Source organism: Alexandromys fortis, unplaced genomic scaffold (assembly GCF_014885135.2).
Source record: "Alexandromys fortis isolate MF-2015 unplaced genomic scaffold, M_Fortis_MF-2015_v1.1 scaffold_41, whole genome shotgun sequence".
Lineage (NCBI taxonomy): Eukaryota > Metazoa > Chordata > Mammalia > Rodentia > Cricetidae > Alexandromys > Alexandromys fortis.
In genome coordinates, this window is record NW_026067923.1 from 6193062 (window position 1) to 6207637 (window position 14576).

A 14576-nucleotide genomic window follows, 5' to 3' on the forward strand; every position below is an offset into this window, starting at 1 on the left:
TAGCTCAGGCAGCCATGGGCTGAGACTTCTGACACTATGAGGCAAATTAAGTCTTTCTTTCAAGCTGTCCTCAGGTGTGGCATCACAGTGACCAAAGCTGATGGACACACAGGAGTTCTACACCTCATGCATACTGTGAAGAGTTGGCTGTTTCCAGAACACACTGAACACTTAATGTTTTAATTGTAGTGCTCTTTAACTTAGGTGCCTTATTTTCTTTGCTTCTCAGAAAGTCCTCCGCACATGTTCTATGTGTCTCATGGTGTCTTCTGAACCCTCTGTGTTCTATGTCGATACCCCCAGCAGTGTTATTGCACCCTGCCTGCATTTCCACTCAGTGCTGACTTTACCTCTTTCAAGAGGTGACCCTCCACAGGATGTCTTCCTGTAGGTTCCTGAAGGTAGGGTTTGCTTCTTTTTCTCCTTTGGTGTTTCCCCCTAAGGCCCTGTATAATGTGAGAAGCTCAGCTTTCTGCTCCTCCTTAAAAGACATTCCTCTACACAGACACCTCCCAGAGCCCTGCTTTCTCCTCATTTTAATAATCTTGAGTTTTGAATCATTCACCCAGACTTCTTCAGATTCTCCCTGCTCTGATTCTTTCTGGAATAACAGCCTTTCCTTCCTGCCTCTTTTTCATTTCTTCATTCTGTTGCAGGAGCACATTCTTGGGCGTGGTCTCTTATACTATAAAAAGCAGCACTAACTGTGTGCACGCTCTCTTGCTTCTGGCTCCCACTTCCGGCTGCTACACTCTATTCCTGTTAGCTCAGAGGGCTTGTTGTCTAGGACAGTCATTTGTAAGTTTTCCCCTTCAATAAAGAACCCTTTTATTATCCATAATTCTGAACTGGTGTGGGATTGCTTTGTGACTTATGCCTTCATCATTCAATACATATTATTGAGCCCTATCCCAGTGCTGAAACCATGGGACGAAACTAGGTAGGTTGTCTCTGCATGAAGTTCTTACTGCCGTGGGATCATGGGAGTAGGAAAGAAGCATGAGAGAAGTAATCAGCTGGACAAGAAAAGCTCAGAGCATGGTAAAATATGGAGGAAATAGAGAGAGGAAGTGTGATAAAGAACACGTGATTCGAGTAACGAGTCAGTGGGCCACTGGCAACTGGAATTCTAGTGTATCCGTCACCCTCCCTATGCAGGCAGAGGCCAAAAGGCTTACTTTATCCTCTAAACAATAGGTTTAAGGGTAGATGTAGGCGAGTCATGACATAATGCCTGAGAAATTGACTGGAATTTGGATTTAAAGCTGCAGTTTCTTGAGAAATTACTCTATAGTAGTGTTTTCTTGCTAAAATCAAATGTTAAATAAGACATGTTTTTCTTAATTCTGTTTAGACAAGAATTTGAACTCTTTTTTTTAAAAAATGCTTTATATGTATGGGTTTTGCCTGCATCTATCTCTGTATGTCTGTGTACTATGTGTGTGCTGCCTGGTGGCCGAGGATGCTGGAAGAGTTCATTGGAAATCCTGGAACTGGAGGTACAGGCAGTAGTGAGTTGTCATGCAGATTTCGAGAATCGAACCTTGGCCTTCCGGAAGAGCTGCAAGTGTTCTTAACCACCAAGCTATCTTTTCAGCTCCAAAATTTGAATTCTTAAAATTAAAAATAGTCTAGTATTCCTATTTTTATTTCTTTCTAAAACCATTGGCATTTCAGAATCAGTTTGTGTGTACGAGTGGCAAATACTCATTAATTTGTCTCCATCCTCACAGAGGGATTTCAGGCTTGTTTACTACGCATGGTGCAGGGTTTGCTTGGGTTTCTCGGATGTAGCCTTCTGTCATGTCTGCCATTTGTTTCTGGGAGCTTTGGGTGCATAATTCTCCAAACAGGAATTTTGTTCCTGAAAAAATGTGGATATGTGATTATTAGAAGCTTAAAAATATGTTTTTGCAGAGTTCTTGCCTCCTCCCTCAGCTTTATCATCTGTACTAATGGCAAGGGGTAATTTAATGAAGACAATTCAGCACAGACTTTTAGCTGAGGGAAAAAAATAAACTTGATTCTGGAGCATCACAAATTATAGAATCTCAGAAATGAAAAGGACACAGAAAGGTCATCTGCCTCATCTTCCTTCATCCCGACAGGGTTTGTGCTTCTCATTTCAGCCGCATGAGTGTCTATCCTAATTCTGAAGACATCCTGGGAAGACGATCTTACCAGCTCTGTCCTTATCGCTAATGTGAGACATCCATCACCACGGAGGCTCTGTCTAAAGGGCACCTAATTTCCTCATCCTGAAGTTTATTCACATTTCCTCCAAATGTGTCTTCATTGATGACTGCTGAAGTGTCCTGTTAGCCAACTGCTTCTTAGAGACAGGACCAAAGGAGACAGCAGAACTATAGACCTCTCCAGATAGTATCTGGCACAGAATGGGCTCCCAAAATCCATCAGCTACCACAGCAATTATCATTGCTGCAGACGGAGGTATTTCGACCTGTGTTGCTTGTAGTGACAAAGACACTTCAAATGCTCTACGGATTAGCTTCTCTGATTGCCTGAGCTGCTTGTTTTGGGTGTTGTATAAAAAGGCTGGGTCTTAAGTCAGTGGAATGCACACTCAGCGGTGACAGGAAAAAGGACAGAGGAGTCGATAGCATGGAATACCTGTATTGACTTTTGCTTTCCCCGCAATGTTGCCTGCAAGCTCTTTGGTGGTAGGTTCCTTACGTCATGAGTCTTAGGTCCCTGGTATTAAGTCTGAGACTAGTACTCAGCACTGAAAGATGTAGCATGAATTAACTGGATGCTAAGAATTAAACATTGGTAAGTTATGTGAGTGGTATTCTTGCCTTCCTGTATGGTGACAGCATTTTTAAAACGTCCTTGAGCACATTGCTGCTTTTTGGGTTAACTTTCTTTTTCCATCTCTCCCATTCTCTTTCATTGGGCCAGAGAGCTCCCCGTAGTTCTCCTCTGAAGGCACTCCCCACCCATCTAGACTATTTCTGTGTTATAGACACATGGCTTCAACTGCACTGGGCATTGGGAAGAGTTCTGATAGCCCCTGTTCTCAGCTGATGCTTTCTGCATCACTGTGTGCCCTGAGAAACCACAAATCCCAGTCAGAGGAGGGGACACATGTTTCAGCCAACCAGAGGAATCAAAGTAACAGCATTGGTCAGGGTCTTCATTAGACCACTCTTCTAGTTAAGGTCTAAAGCATTGGCCGGGAATGCTGGCACTCTATATCTTTAGAAGACATCCAATGGAGCTGCTATCAGGATTAAGAAAGCCCTGGCCATCAGTGAGCAGTGCTCACCATTTTGGCTCTAGCAGTCTCTGCTGCTCTACACCCATCTGAGTCACCCTGTTAAACCCATCTATTTACACGAGGTTGACTCTGGGGGACGGTGGAGAAGGGAGGGAAGAAGATCTTATTTTAGTTTTCTTAGAGCCATGCTATTATCCCCTTCCCACCTCCATCTTTTTTCTTTTCCAAATCATGCCCTGCACAACTTACTTTCTAAGGTTGAGGGGAAGTGGGGGATGAATAGGGTGGACTGAAGCATTGAGAAGGGAACACATCTCGGGTGAAATTTTGGCAATCAGGTTTTGTTCCATTTTTCTCTGGTAGAACTCTAGGAGTGGATGACCTTCTACTTTTTTTTTTTTTGGTCTTAATCTGTTTTCCCTGAATCTTCAAAGAGCAGAATTCTGAAGAGTGTGGTGGATAGAATAGATTTATAGTTTACTGGGAGATTTATAATTTATAGTTTACTGGGAGATTTATAATTTCTTAACGTGAACAGATCACCTACTCTGGGTGCCGATCCTCGAGTATGACTGTGGTGGTTTGAAAGAGAATGACACCTAAAGGCAGTGGCACCATTAGAATGTGGCTTGCTGAAGTAGGTGTGGTCTTGTAGAAAGAAGTGTGTCTGTGGGGGCAGGCTTTGAGGTCTCTTTTGCTCAAGCTTCCCTCATTGTGACTGTCAGTCAACTTCCTGTTGCCTGAGCGACATAACTCTCAGCTCCAGGACCATGTCTGCACACTCCCTGACATGACATGATGATAATGGACTGAACCTCTGAAGCTATAAGCCTCCCCAATTAAATGTTTTCTCTATAAGAGCTGCAATGGTCATGGTTCTCTTCACAGCCATAAAAACCCTAACTAAGACAACGACTATAAGTACTTTATCCAGAGGGTGGTATTATCAAATCTGAAGGATGCTGGGACAGTGGACATTTTAGGGACCCCTGTTCCCCCCATCTGTGACACTGAACCCTGAAAGAACAGCATTCATTCTTTTTCTTGTCCAATTCCTAAAGTCTAGTACTGAGGCACTCTACACCAGCTCCAAACTCTCATATCTACCCATGCGAATCGATGAGCTTTTTCTTCTTTTAAATCAAGATACGACTATGGTGGCATTTACTCATGTATGCTGTCATTTGAGGAAGAATGTGTGGAAGTTTCTGAGCTAGGAAGGCAGAGGGATGATGGAGGGGAGTGTCAAGCCCAATGATATCTCCCTCAGTACTGCTCTTCTCTCCTCTCTTCCTAATGCAGAAGGAGTCTGCAGAGACCAGGCTCTCCGCTGGGAGCACACGTCCACTGGCGATATTTTACTTGAAGTTTAAATCTTATTGATTTAACATGCATGAGTGTCTGACAGCAAGAACAGGGCTGTTTTTTCTGGGGAGTTTTGCAGTTCTCAGAAGTGATCAGCCTTGAAACTTTTAGGCTATTGAGTAATAGTTTTTAAGGTGAAAGAACCCGAGGCACTTCCCAAACACTATCTTAATAAACAAAAGAAAGTGCTTTTCCCTGATGGAAAGGCAGCAGCACAAAGCAAGATCCAGCACAGCCCAGGTCAGGTACCTCAGTGCACATGATGCTTGGGTTCAAACCCTGGCCTTCCTAGCTATGTGACCTTAAACAAGGCACTTAGGTTCTTTCTGCTTTGGTTTCCTTCTCTATAAAATGGGGATGATGATGATAATACAGTATGAAGAGTCAATGAGCAAATGAATGTATGAGAAGCGCTATGGAAGTCTCCCATTTCCTTAGCCTCTTATTTTGGAGGAACTGAATAGGTGGAAGTCCTACCTTTCACACAACTGATGAAACGATAAGGCATCCCCTCCAAAACTAAGAATTTTAAGATGTCACCAGTAGGCAGCATCTCAGCGCAGATGTGTGTGTGGGGTTGTTCTCTGAAGGGTTGCACTTACATGGAGTACAACAGGTCACATACCCATGAAGCTGGTGCTAGGTCCCGAGTGAAGCCTTGATTTACCCATAGGGACGGTCCTGAGTTGTTGACTCTAGGATAACAGTGGGAGACTATATCACTGACTTTTGATGATTTTACCCCAGAGATTTAGCAGGGTTGTCTGCATTAGATTTAAAAGAAATTATTTTAGAGTGTGTGTGCGTGTGTGCATGTGTTGGTGACTGCAGGGTCCAAAGGGAGGTCTAATCCCCTGGAGCTGGGGTTGCAGGTGGCTGTGAGCTGCACAGCATAGGTACTGGAAACTAAACTTGGGTCCAGTGCTAGAGCAGGAAGCACTCTGAATGGCAGAGCCATTTCTCCAGGACCTGCACTGGGTTCTTTAAAGAGAGTAAAGCAAGCGGCATTTGCCTGCCATCTCTGTAAAGCGATTGCCTTTGAGTGGCAAAGGATCCAATCCCCAGGACCTAGGCCTTGAGACCTCCCCATATTCTCTAACAACCACCTGCCTCCACCATCGACCATGGGCGCGTCAGGCTACCATGGGCTGCTGGGGAACAGCATTCGTGCCATGCTCGATGCTAACATGGTTTCATGCAGAGAACGGAGATGACACAGATGATTCATTGACACATTTATTTTCTATCTCACTTATTCTACCAGACTGAAATGGAGAACAAGGCTGGCAACTTTATAGACAGTTTGACATAAAATAAACAGGTATTTGATGTCGAACAATTGTATAGACTACTACATGCAGAGAAGTATGCTGATTGGTGCAGAATTACTGAGTTGATGAGCAAAACTATAAATCCAAAATCATGTTTTCTTTTTCATGGAGTTAAAATGCAGCAGATACAGGGACACAGATACAAACACCATTAAATGGGAGAAAAAGGCATTGTATTAATGGTGCAGGATGGACAGCCAAACAAACACGGATATGCTAAACCACATCCTCTTTACAGAACTGAAACCAAAACATCTCATTTGCAGAGATAATGAAATAAAGCATGTAGAGGCAGATGAATGAGACTAGACAAGACTTAGCCACTTATGCATATGCTTCAGCCCCTAATGAGAATCTGTATTGAAAGTCAACAGAGGCTAGGATGGAATGCAACTGTTACATGAGTAGACGGGGCAGGGTCACTCATTTGGAAACTCCTAAAACAAAATACGGATTGTGCTTCTTTTTCCTTGCAGCATTCAGAGCTTTTATAGACTAGTGGGAAAACCCTCTAAGACACTGAAGGTAGTAAAAAGAATGATGTACCATGCACTGTAGCTGCAAACCTAATGCCATGTATGGCTCCAAGACAGGAAGCTGTTTTACTTGATTTACATGTATAGAATTATTTAAAGAACTACTCCTTTAGTATTTAATTTCTGATACTTTACTCCTTAGATTTAAAAAATATTTTTTAAGTATTTGTAACCTGGGGGATGTTTAGGGACTTCATTACAACAATTAAAATCTCTATAACTGGAGAGAAAAAGAAGAGGTTGTAGATTAATATGTTTTATAGAGAAATCATCCAGGATTACTCCCAACAAGGCTTTTTGTAGGTATTAATTACTGACAGTACTAAATACCTTCATCATAATTTTTCATAAAATTAATATGAGTCTTTACAGCGTTGTCCTGAGTTTAACAATAAGCTTATAATTCTAGCATTAAATTTTGAATTAATGACTTTTCCAAGTTAGACAATTAAAATGGAAAAATACGACGTTAGTAAACCAAAGGGGGAAAACCCAGTAGATAATTTAGGATCCCTTTCTGATCCTAAACACACGAGTACCTGAGTGTACACACCTCCCAAAGCTGATCATTTTTTCATAAACATACACTATAAGCATTAGCTCCTCCTTTGTTTGCATTGCTGCTTTTTCTCTCTCCTCCATTTTCTTCCACCCCCCTCCCCACTTTCCCCAATACATAATGTCCATAATCATTAATTTTGCAGATATCAACTTTTGTTTGTTGGTTTTCTGATACTGGTTTAGCCCACACCTTGCACACACTAGGCAAGCACTCCAGCACCAAGGGTACCCACATTCGGTATTTTGGAATACTGGAGTGCAATGGATGGATCACTTCTGAGGATGATAGTCCAGTCTTTAGTTTTATCAGCTAATGTTAGGCAGGTAAAAATCCCATCACAGTACCCTCCTCATATCTTACATATAATAGCGACGAGAGATACCATTTGAGACAGGCCTATATTGAGAGCAGAAGAGAATTGGAGCACTTATATGAGAAAATTAGTCGATACATATATATATTTTTAGTTTGTTAGTAGGCAGCATTTTAAAACTGAATTACTCGACATAGTTTGACTATGTAAATATGACACAGATTTTTATTACAAGTCTAAAAACACCTAAAAACAGTGCTTCGGCATTTGTAGGAAAGAACGTAGGGGTGAAGAGGATTTGCAGAGTGAGCCGCTTGGACTACAATGTTATTTCATTGCCTCAGACCTTGTGGACTCGATGCCGAGGAAGGAGTTCCCAGCCATGTTTCCACATGACACCACAGCGGAGAAACGATGACAATGGCAGCTTCGGGATGCAGCAGTCACATGACAGGCAACATGGAAGTTTGGTACAAACTACACAGAGACAGGTATCAGCACACTTAAAGCTGGCTGGGCAGCATGATTTCCTGTCAGAATACTATTTAGTAAGCCAAGAACTTTATTGTTTTGAGAAAACAGAGGGATACAGTCTCCATTAGGCTATAACTAAATAGTAATAAGAGCTAATTTGTCATGCAATTATGACTTTGAACATGAATTAGTTTTTAAGCATTATAATGAATTGAAAGTCCAAACCAAGTAATGTGTTTTATTAAGGTTTTCATGAAATTCCTAAGCAACCCCACAAAGAGCTGCCAGCTCCCCCAAACTACACCCAACTAAACATCTTCAATATAATCATTCCAAGCTAATTAAACAAATGAAACTTCATTAAAATTGAAGTATAGTTTTATATTTTTCCAGTGATGACTAGCTAGATCCCCTAAGAAGAATGTTTGAATGTATCTTGGAAATTCTTTTGTGGAGTCAGTAGAAGAACCCCCAGTTTAGCTTGCCTTTAATGTCAGAGTCACTATGCTGTTTCCACAGCAGTCAGCCGGCTTTGGCTGGAGTTGCTACAGTTGTGTCAAGGCTGAGTGTACAGGGTGTTATCCTGTATGGACTCCCCTGGTCATCACTCATCATCACAAGATATGGGGGTTCATCTCAATTTTATTACCCCTAATTTTAAATACACTGACATGAAAAATTAGCCGCCCACGAATCACCTTTCTTGATCAGTAAGAATAGCATAAAATAAAGCAAAACAAAAGTCTCCGGGGAGATCTACTGATGACAATTTATACTCTAGATTTTCAAGACAAAATATTTAATGAGGAAAAATTTGTTTAATGATAAAACCTTTGTATTCATAATATAGTTGACAAGGGGCCAGTTACACCAACTTTGGAGCCAAATTGGCTATGAATCACTTCATGAAATGGGTCCACAGGTTTGCAAATATTCGAAGCAGGGAGATGGACTACCATGTTGAATGTTCCCACGATGATGATACAAGTACAAGTATGTGGCAACAGAAAAAGATACAAACCCTCCCCAAACAGACAGTGTATTGAAATCATCGTAAGAAGCTGTTTCCCTCAAGGAGAAACTGAGACTCGCAAGCTGAACACTAAAAATTTAAGGCAATTAGGTTGAAAATGTACTGCTAATTTTCATAGTATGTTATTTGTTAAAATAATATCTCTGAAAGCCACAGAGGGTACCTATATGTACATAGCTTAGCAAATAAAATGACATATTTTATACAACAATGGGTTTTACTTAAGTACACATTAGAATTTTTGGCTGTTCGGGAAGCTACAGAAGAATTTGAGAGCTCAGTATTGAGGACACAAATGTGACTTGAACCACTTCCTTTGGAATTCTTATTTTAAGACACGTACCTTCTATTTGTCTAGCAGTATGCTTGGCATTTTCCTATATTCTATCTCATTTAAGTTATAATAGTCTTTTAAAAAAATCTACATATTTATCATAAAATAAGTAATATTTATTTCACATGGTAACCTAAAGATGCTTTTTACATAAAGAAAAATTGAAAACCCCAGTCCAAATATGAATTGTTTATTATTAGATATATGACAAAGTCTGACCTTTTCAGTATGGCTTTCTTTCCACCGTAGTATCTTTTGTTAAGTTGGGTTTGAATGGCTATTAGAATTTTGCCCCCTAACTATATGAAAACTTACCAGAATGTCAGTATTCCCTGACTGAAATATCTATTGCTACAGAAAACTAAAAAGATGATATGGGTATCTTCCTTTTGGGATATTGCCCTGGAAACAGAAACACCCATGAGCTTCACACACAGTTAGTAGAAAGGCTTGCATTTGAGGTGGTTGCCTTGGGATACATTGATGAATTTGGTCCCATCTTTCTAAAAAACCCACCTATTTCCTTTCAAGTTTTCCAGCTTGGTAGAAACGTAAATACATTGTGTTTGGTCTAGGAGTGCTACTCAGGCAGGAGAGATGGCCTGTGTTTGACCCGCAGTACAACCAGCTGAACTGTATTTTTGGACACTCACAGGGAAAGATCAATGACAAATTATGTTATTCTTCTGTGGCTGGGACTAAGTACCTTTGGCCTCTAAGTTTCCTGCAACCCTCCTTCTGGCTTTAGGCTTCAAGTTGTTATTGCTAATGGTTCACTTGCTCCTGCTTGTGACTTGGTACCTTTGCTCTAAGCAGGTGGGTCCTAGGGAAGGACTCCTGGCATGTACTACAGACAGGAGAGGAATGAAAAGCTGGAGAGAGAGAAAAATGTGAAGTGTGGTCACTGCCCTTTCAAGCTAGGGAAGGCTGGAAAGCAGAGTGGGGGAAACCAGGACTTGAAGGCCACATAGTTTCAAACATACTCCAGGTATAGCTGTAATAATAAATTGCCTAATAATTTCTCCCTTTAAACCCCCCTTTATTTCAATGACTATTCCCTTCTTCAAACCAAACAAAACAAGCAAGCAAACAACTTATAAGCAACAGTAGAAAATAAAATATTTCATTGAAAGCAAGGTGCTAAGAACATACACAGCTATTCTGTAGCTAAATTAAAGGCTGTTAAAATGCTTCCGCCTGCTAATGGCACCTCATATTTGCTTAATAGACCCTCTCTACACATCACTTTTTAAATTTTTATGGTTTAATATATACCTCTTTAAAATTGCATAAGTTTGTGTGATAAACCTAATGTTTTCTGAGTTGCAGATTTTTCTTTTTTCTTTCTTTGATTGTAAGCTGAATAGAAAGAATTTTGATAATTTTTCACTGAAATTTTAGTAGTATATACATTTTTATCAATTATTTCTGGTGACAGGATTCCCATTGAGCAAGTAATTTGGGCTAATATTAGTAATTTTTTATGTCTGTTTTTCTTAAAAAATACTCAGAATTTTAGTCAAATATAGTGATTTGCATAAAACTTGCCAGCAAAATAAACAAATAAAAGTCTAGCCCATATGCTGCAAATAAAAAAAAAAAAGGCTGCACTTTGCCTTCAGGATGCATGAGCAATTTGGCTACAGCAGACTTTCTGGCCATCACAAACTGATGTTTATGGGAAGTGTAGAAGTACTCCTTTCTCTATCAGGGCCAATGCAGGAGCTGTGTCATGCTCTGGCCAGAGTCTCCAAGCTGAAGTTATCAGAGTCGGAGCTGCTGAGCAAGCCAACAAGACAGCATCGTTTTATACCATGATTGTGACCACCCCCCATCCTGCCCTCTTGACATTTTGAGTTCTTGCCTAGCTTCCCACAGTGGCCAGAAAGTCAAGGTGAAGCACACTGTGTATCTACAGTACAGATCGAGGACACTGATGAAGATTTAGCAAAATGTGTGTGTGTGTGTGTGTGTTTTATAGGCAGCAGCTAAGGTGCCCTGAAAGTGTAATGCAGAGCGGAGCAAACACAAAGGGACAACGGAAAGAAAAAGGAGACGTCATCACAGAAATGTCCGGAACCAGTTGTTTCTGACGGCATGCAGGAAACATGGACATAATAAATGGCTGAGAACTTGTCCTCACTCTTGGTTATCAACCACCTTTTCTGTGGAAATAGGATCCCACATATGTTTGCAGAACATATGGAATTGGGAAGAACTGTGGTGGGGATGTAGAGGAGGGCTGACCTTGACCGTTACATCTATGCACAGATTCTCAGGGAATTCACTGTTCTCGCATTGAGCACGAGAAGGTGTTTAAGGCAGAGAATAAACGCATATGGGTGGACATTATGATCCACCTTTGAGCCTCCGCCTCAGGCTATCAGCGCTCTGGGTCTGTATTCTCAAAGGCTGTTGTTTTGACTCAATGTGCCACCTCAAACTGTCTCAGATTCAATAACATGAAAAATAACTATAAGAAACCCTATCCAGTCACATCTTTGCCAGCAGGTCCCACTGTGAATGGACTCAGACCAGAAGTAGGCTTTTACCAAGCAGTTGGTTGGATTGGCTTAAATAGAGGCGAGGGTTGGAAATACGAAAGTGTTGTTAAAAGTGAGCACTTCTTAGCCAGCGGAAACAGGAGGGCTGTGACTGAAGACAACCTGGGCCACATAGAGAGAGTTCCTATTTTTAAAGTAAGTTTTATTAATAAACACAATTTTGGCTTGTATATTTTCTTTCATTCATCTTTCTTTTTCTCTTTCAAAGTGGAAATATCTTCATACATTGTCACTAATATCAAGCCACTATTGCAATTTTAAGCCAGAATGTTTAGAAAGTATGGGACAGAATTCGGATACTAGATTAAAGAATGAAAATGAACACCTTGGGTCTAAGGGGACAGGAAAGGATTCTGGCGATCTCAGACAGCAGACTCAGCTGTCTTGTCCTGCTCTTTTAGCCCACTCTGGGAAACTGGATTTCACACTGGAACACAAGCACTTAAGCACGAAGCATCTGCTAGGCTGTGGACTGGAGATGCCTGGACTGTATGTATTCGTCAGCTTCGGGCAATTAGAGATGCTCGGGAAAGTTCTGTTATGTTCCAACAGTAAGCTGGAATTGTTGATGATAAGAAATATCTTCTTGAGGAAAGGAAGTAAAGGATTCTATTCATGTATCTCCTAAGCATCCAAATTTCATAATATATATTTGTATAAGTACATTTATGCAGGTGTATACAACAAATTAAGAATACACTAATACATTTTTATTATACCTCTTGCTCTCTTTCTCTCTCTCTCTAATGTATATATATAATATATATAACGTATATGTACTATGCTTTTAGACTTACTAAGGAATGCAATGCTCAAATTCCAGAACTCAAGCTTAGCGCGCTGTTATCTCCTGTGTAGGGACTCCTGTGCGCACCACTATGTCTGGCTGCTGCTACCGCTGCTGCTGCTGCTCATTGTCCTCCTCTTCCTGTTCTTTCTCCTCATCCACCTTGCCCTTTGGTCCAGGGTCTTACTAGATTATCCAGGCTGATCTGAAGTTCACTATGTCATCACAGCTGTGCTTAAACTCTGAACCTGTCCGTCTCAGCCTCCCAAGTGCTAGAAGAAAGGCACGTGCCACCAAACCCCTTTCTCTTTTCTCTTATGTGTTTTCTTTTATTTCCTTTTCTTTTAAAATTTTTTTTATGTTACTTTGAGGAAGACATTGCAATTGCAAAGTAACTAATATACTTTCAAATCTTCATGGACCTAGTGATTAAATTCTTTGAGTCAAGCCAAGGGGCGTTTGAATGTTGACTTTTAAATTTTAGGAATTTAGAGGATTAAGTAGAGAATAATATTATATTCCTGTAGCATTGCCAAGAGACTGCAGGAAGAAAAGCACTAAAATGTTCCATTTTAAAATTTATCCATAAATGTAAAAATTTTAAATCCTTTTCCACTAGTATTAAATTTTGCTCTAGTTACTTTTGACAGACTATTATTAGCTATTTTGATGAGAAATATATCTAATTAAAAAGTCATTTCTTTTTCTTTTTGGTACTGGGGTTGGAGCCCAGGGCCCCATGCAGGTGAGTGCTCTATCACAGAGGTACATTCCCAACCATAAAGCATTATTTTTTAACTTACCAGACAACAAAGATGGTTTGCGACCTCCCTCAATCAGATCAACAATTTGTCATTTCCACTACAAAAACTAAACACGAATCAAACGTAATTATAAATTTGGCCTTATACAATTCATCTATTTCTTAGGAAAATGTTTCTTTGAGAAAGTAATGTAATTTATTTATGTTCTGTAGTTCTCTGATGAGAGCACTGGGTGATGTTTTTCAGCCTGATAGTTGACCTTTTGGCAGTAACCCCAAGTATATCTTCACCTTCGTATGGGTGATGTAGCCAAAAGCGGCAGGAAGTTCCACGAGGCTGAGAGTTGTGCTCTGCTCAGGCTAATGTGAATGGCATGGCAGAGGAAGAGTTCACCTAGAATCATCTGAAGGAGTAAACAGCAAAACAGTGACTAAGTCCAATAAATGCTGTGCTTTGCTTTCCATTGGAGGTAATATCAGTGCTTTTTGCGACCTTCTGACTCATGTGTATGTCATATCTCATTGCAAACAATGGGGCTTTCTCCTTAGCTAAGGGACGTGTGTAACATGGCCAGAATTCCCAACTGGCAAATATAATGCCCAGCTTGGTTCCTAATGATTCTCAGGGCCTTATTACCTCACTGACTTTCCTGCTCTTGAAAATCCCTTCATGTCATCAATATGGTTCCTGTTTATTTACATAATCTTAGGCATTGATAGAAGCAACTGGTTGGTATCTTTCTAGTGGGATACTGGGGTGCCAGACTGAAAGTCAGCTGATGTTCTTGAGGTCAGGGTCGTCCACTTACCAGTGACCTGTGCGGAACTGGACAAAGAACAGGCTTCTCTTGTCCTTTACTGGTAATTCTGAAGGCTGTTGAGAAGGAACTGTGAAATAGTCTACATTCCTAAGCCATTCCCTCCCCCCCATCTTTCTAATTTCAAGAGAAAATAAATTGTTACATTTTCATGGCCAGCTTGAGAGTAAGAATATTAACAAGAGAAAACAGGAACAGACACTGGGCACATAGTCACCATCAGATCTAATCTTATCATGAGAGTGCTTGATCACATCTTGTTTCAGAGCAGCTGATTGGGTCGGACTGAGGGACTTTGTAGTGAAATGTTTAGAGAATAATTAAGTCAGTTTCAGGGACCCACTCAGTATATGTATGGACCTACATATATAACGCATTTCTTCCTTCCTTTCTTTTCTTTTGTCTTCTGCAGTGGTGGGGAATAAAGAGGGTATCGTGCATGCCAGGCAGGCACTTTA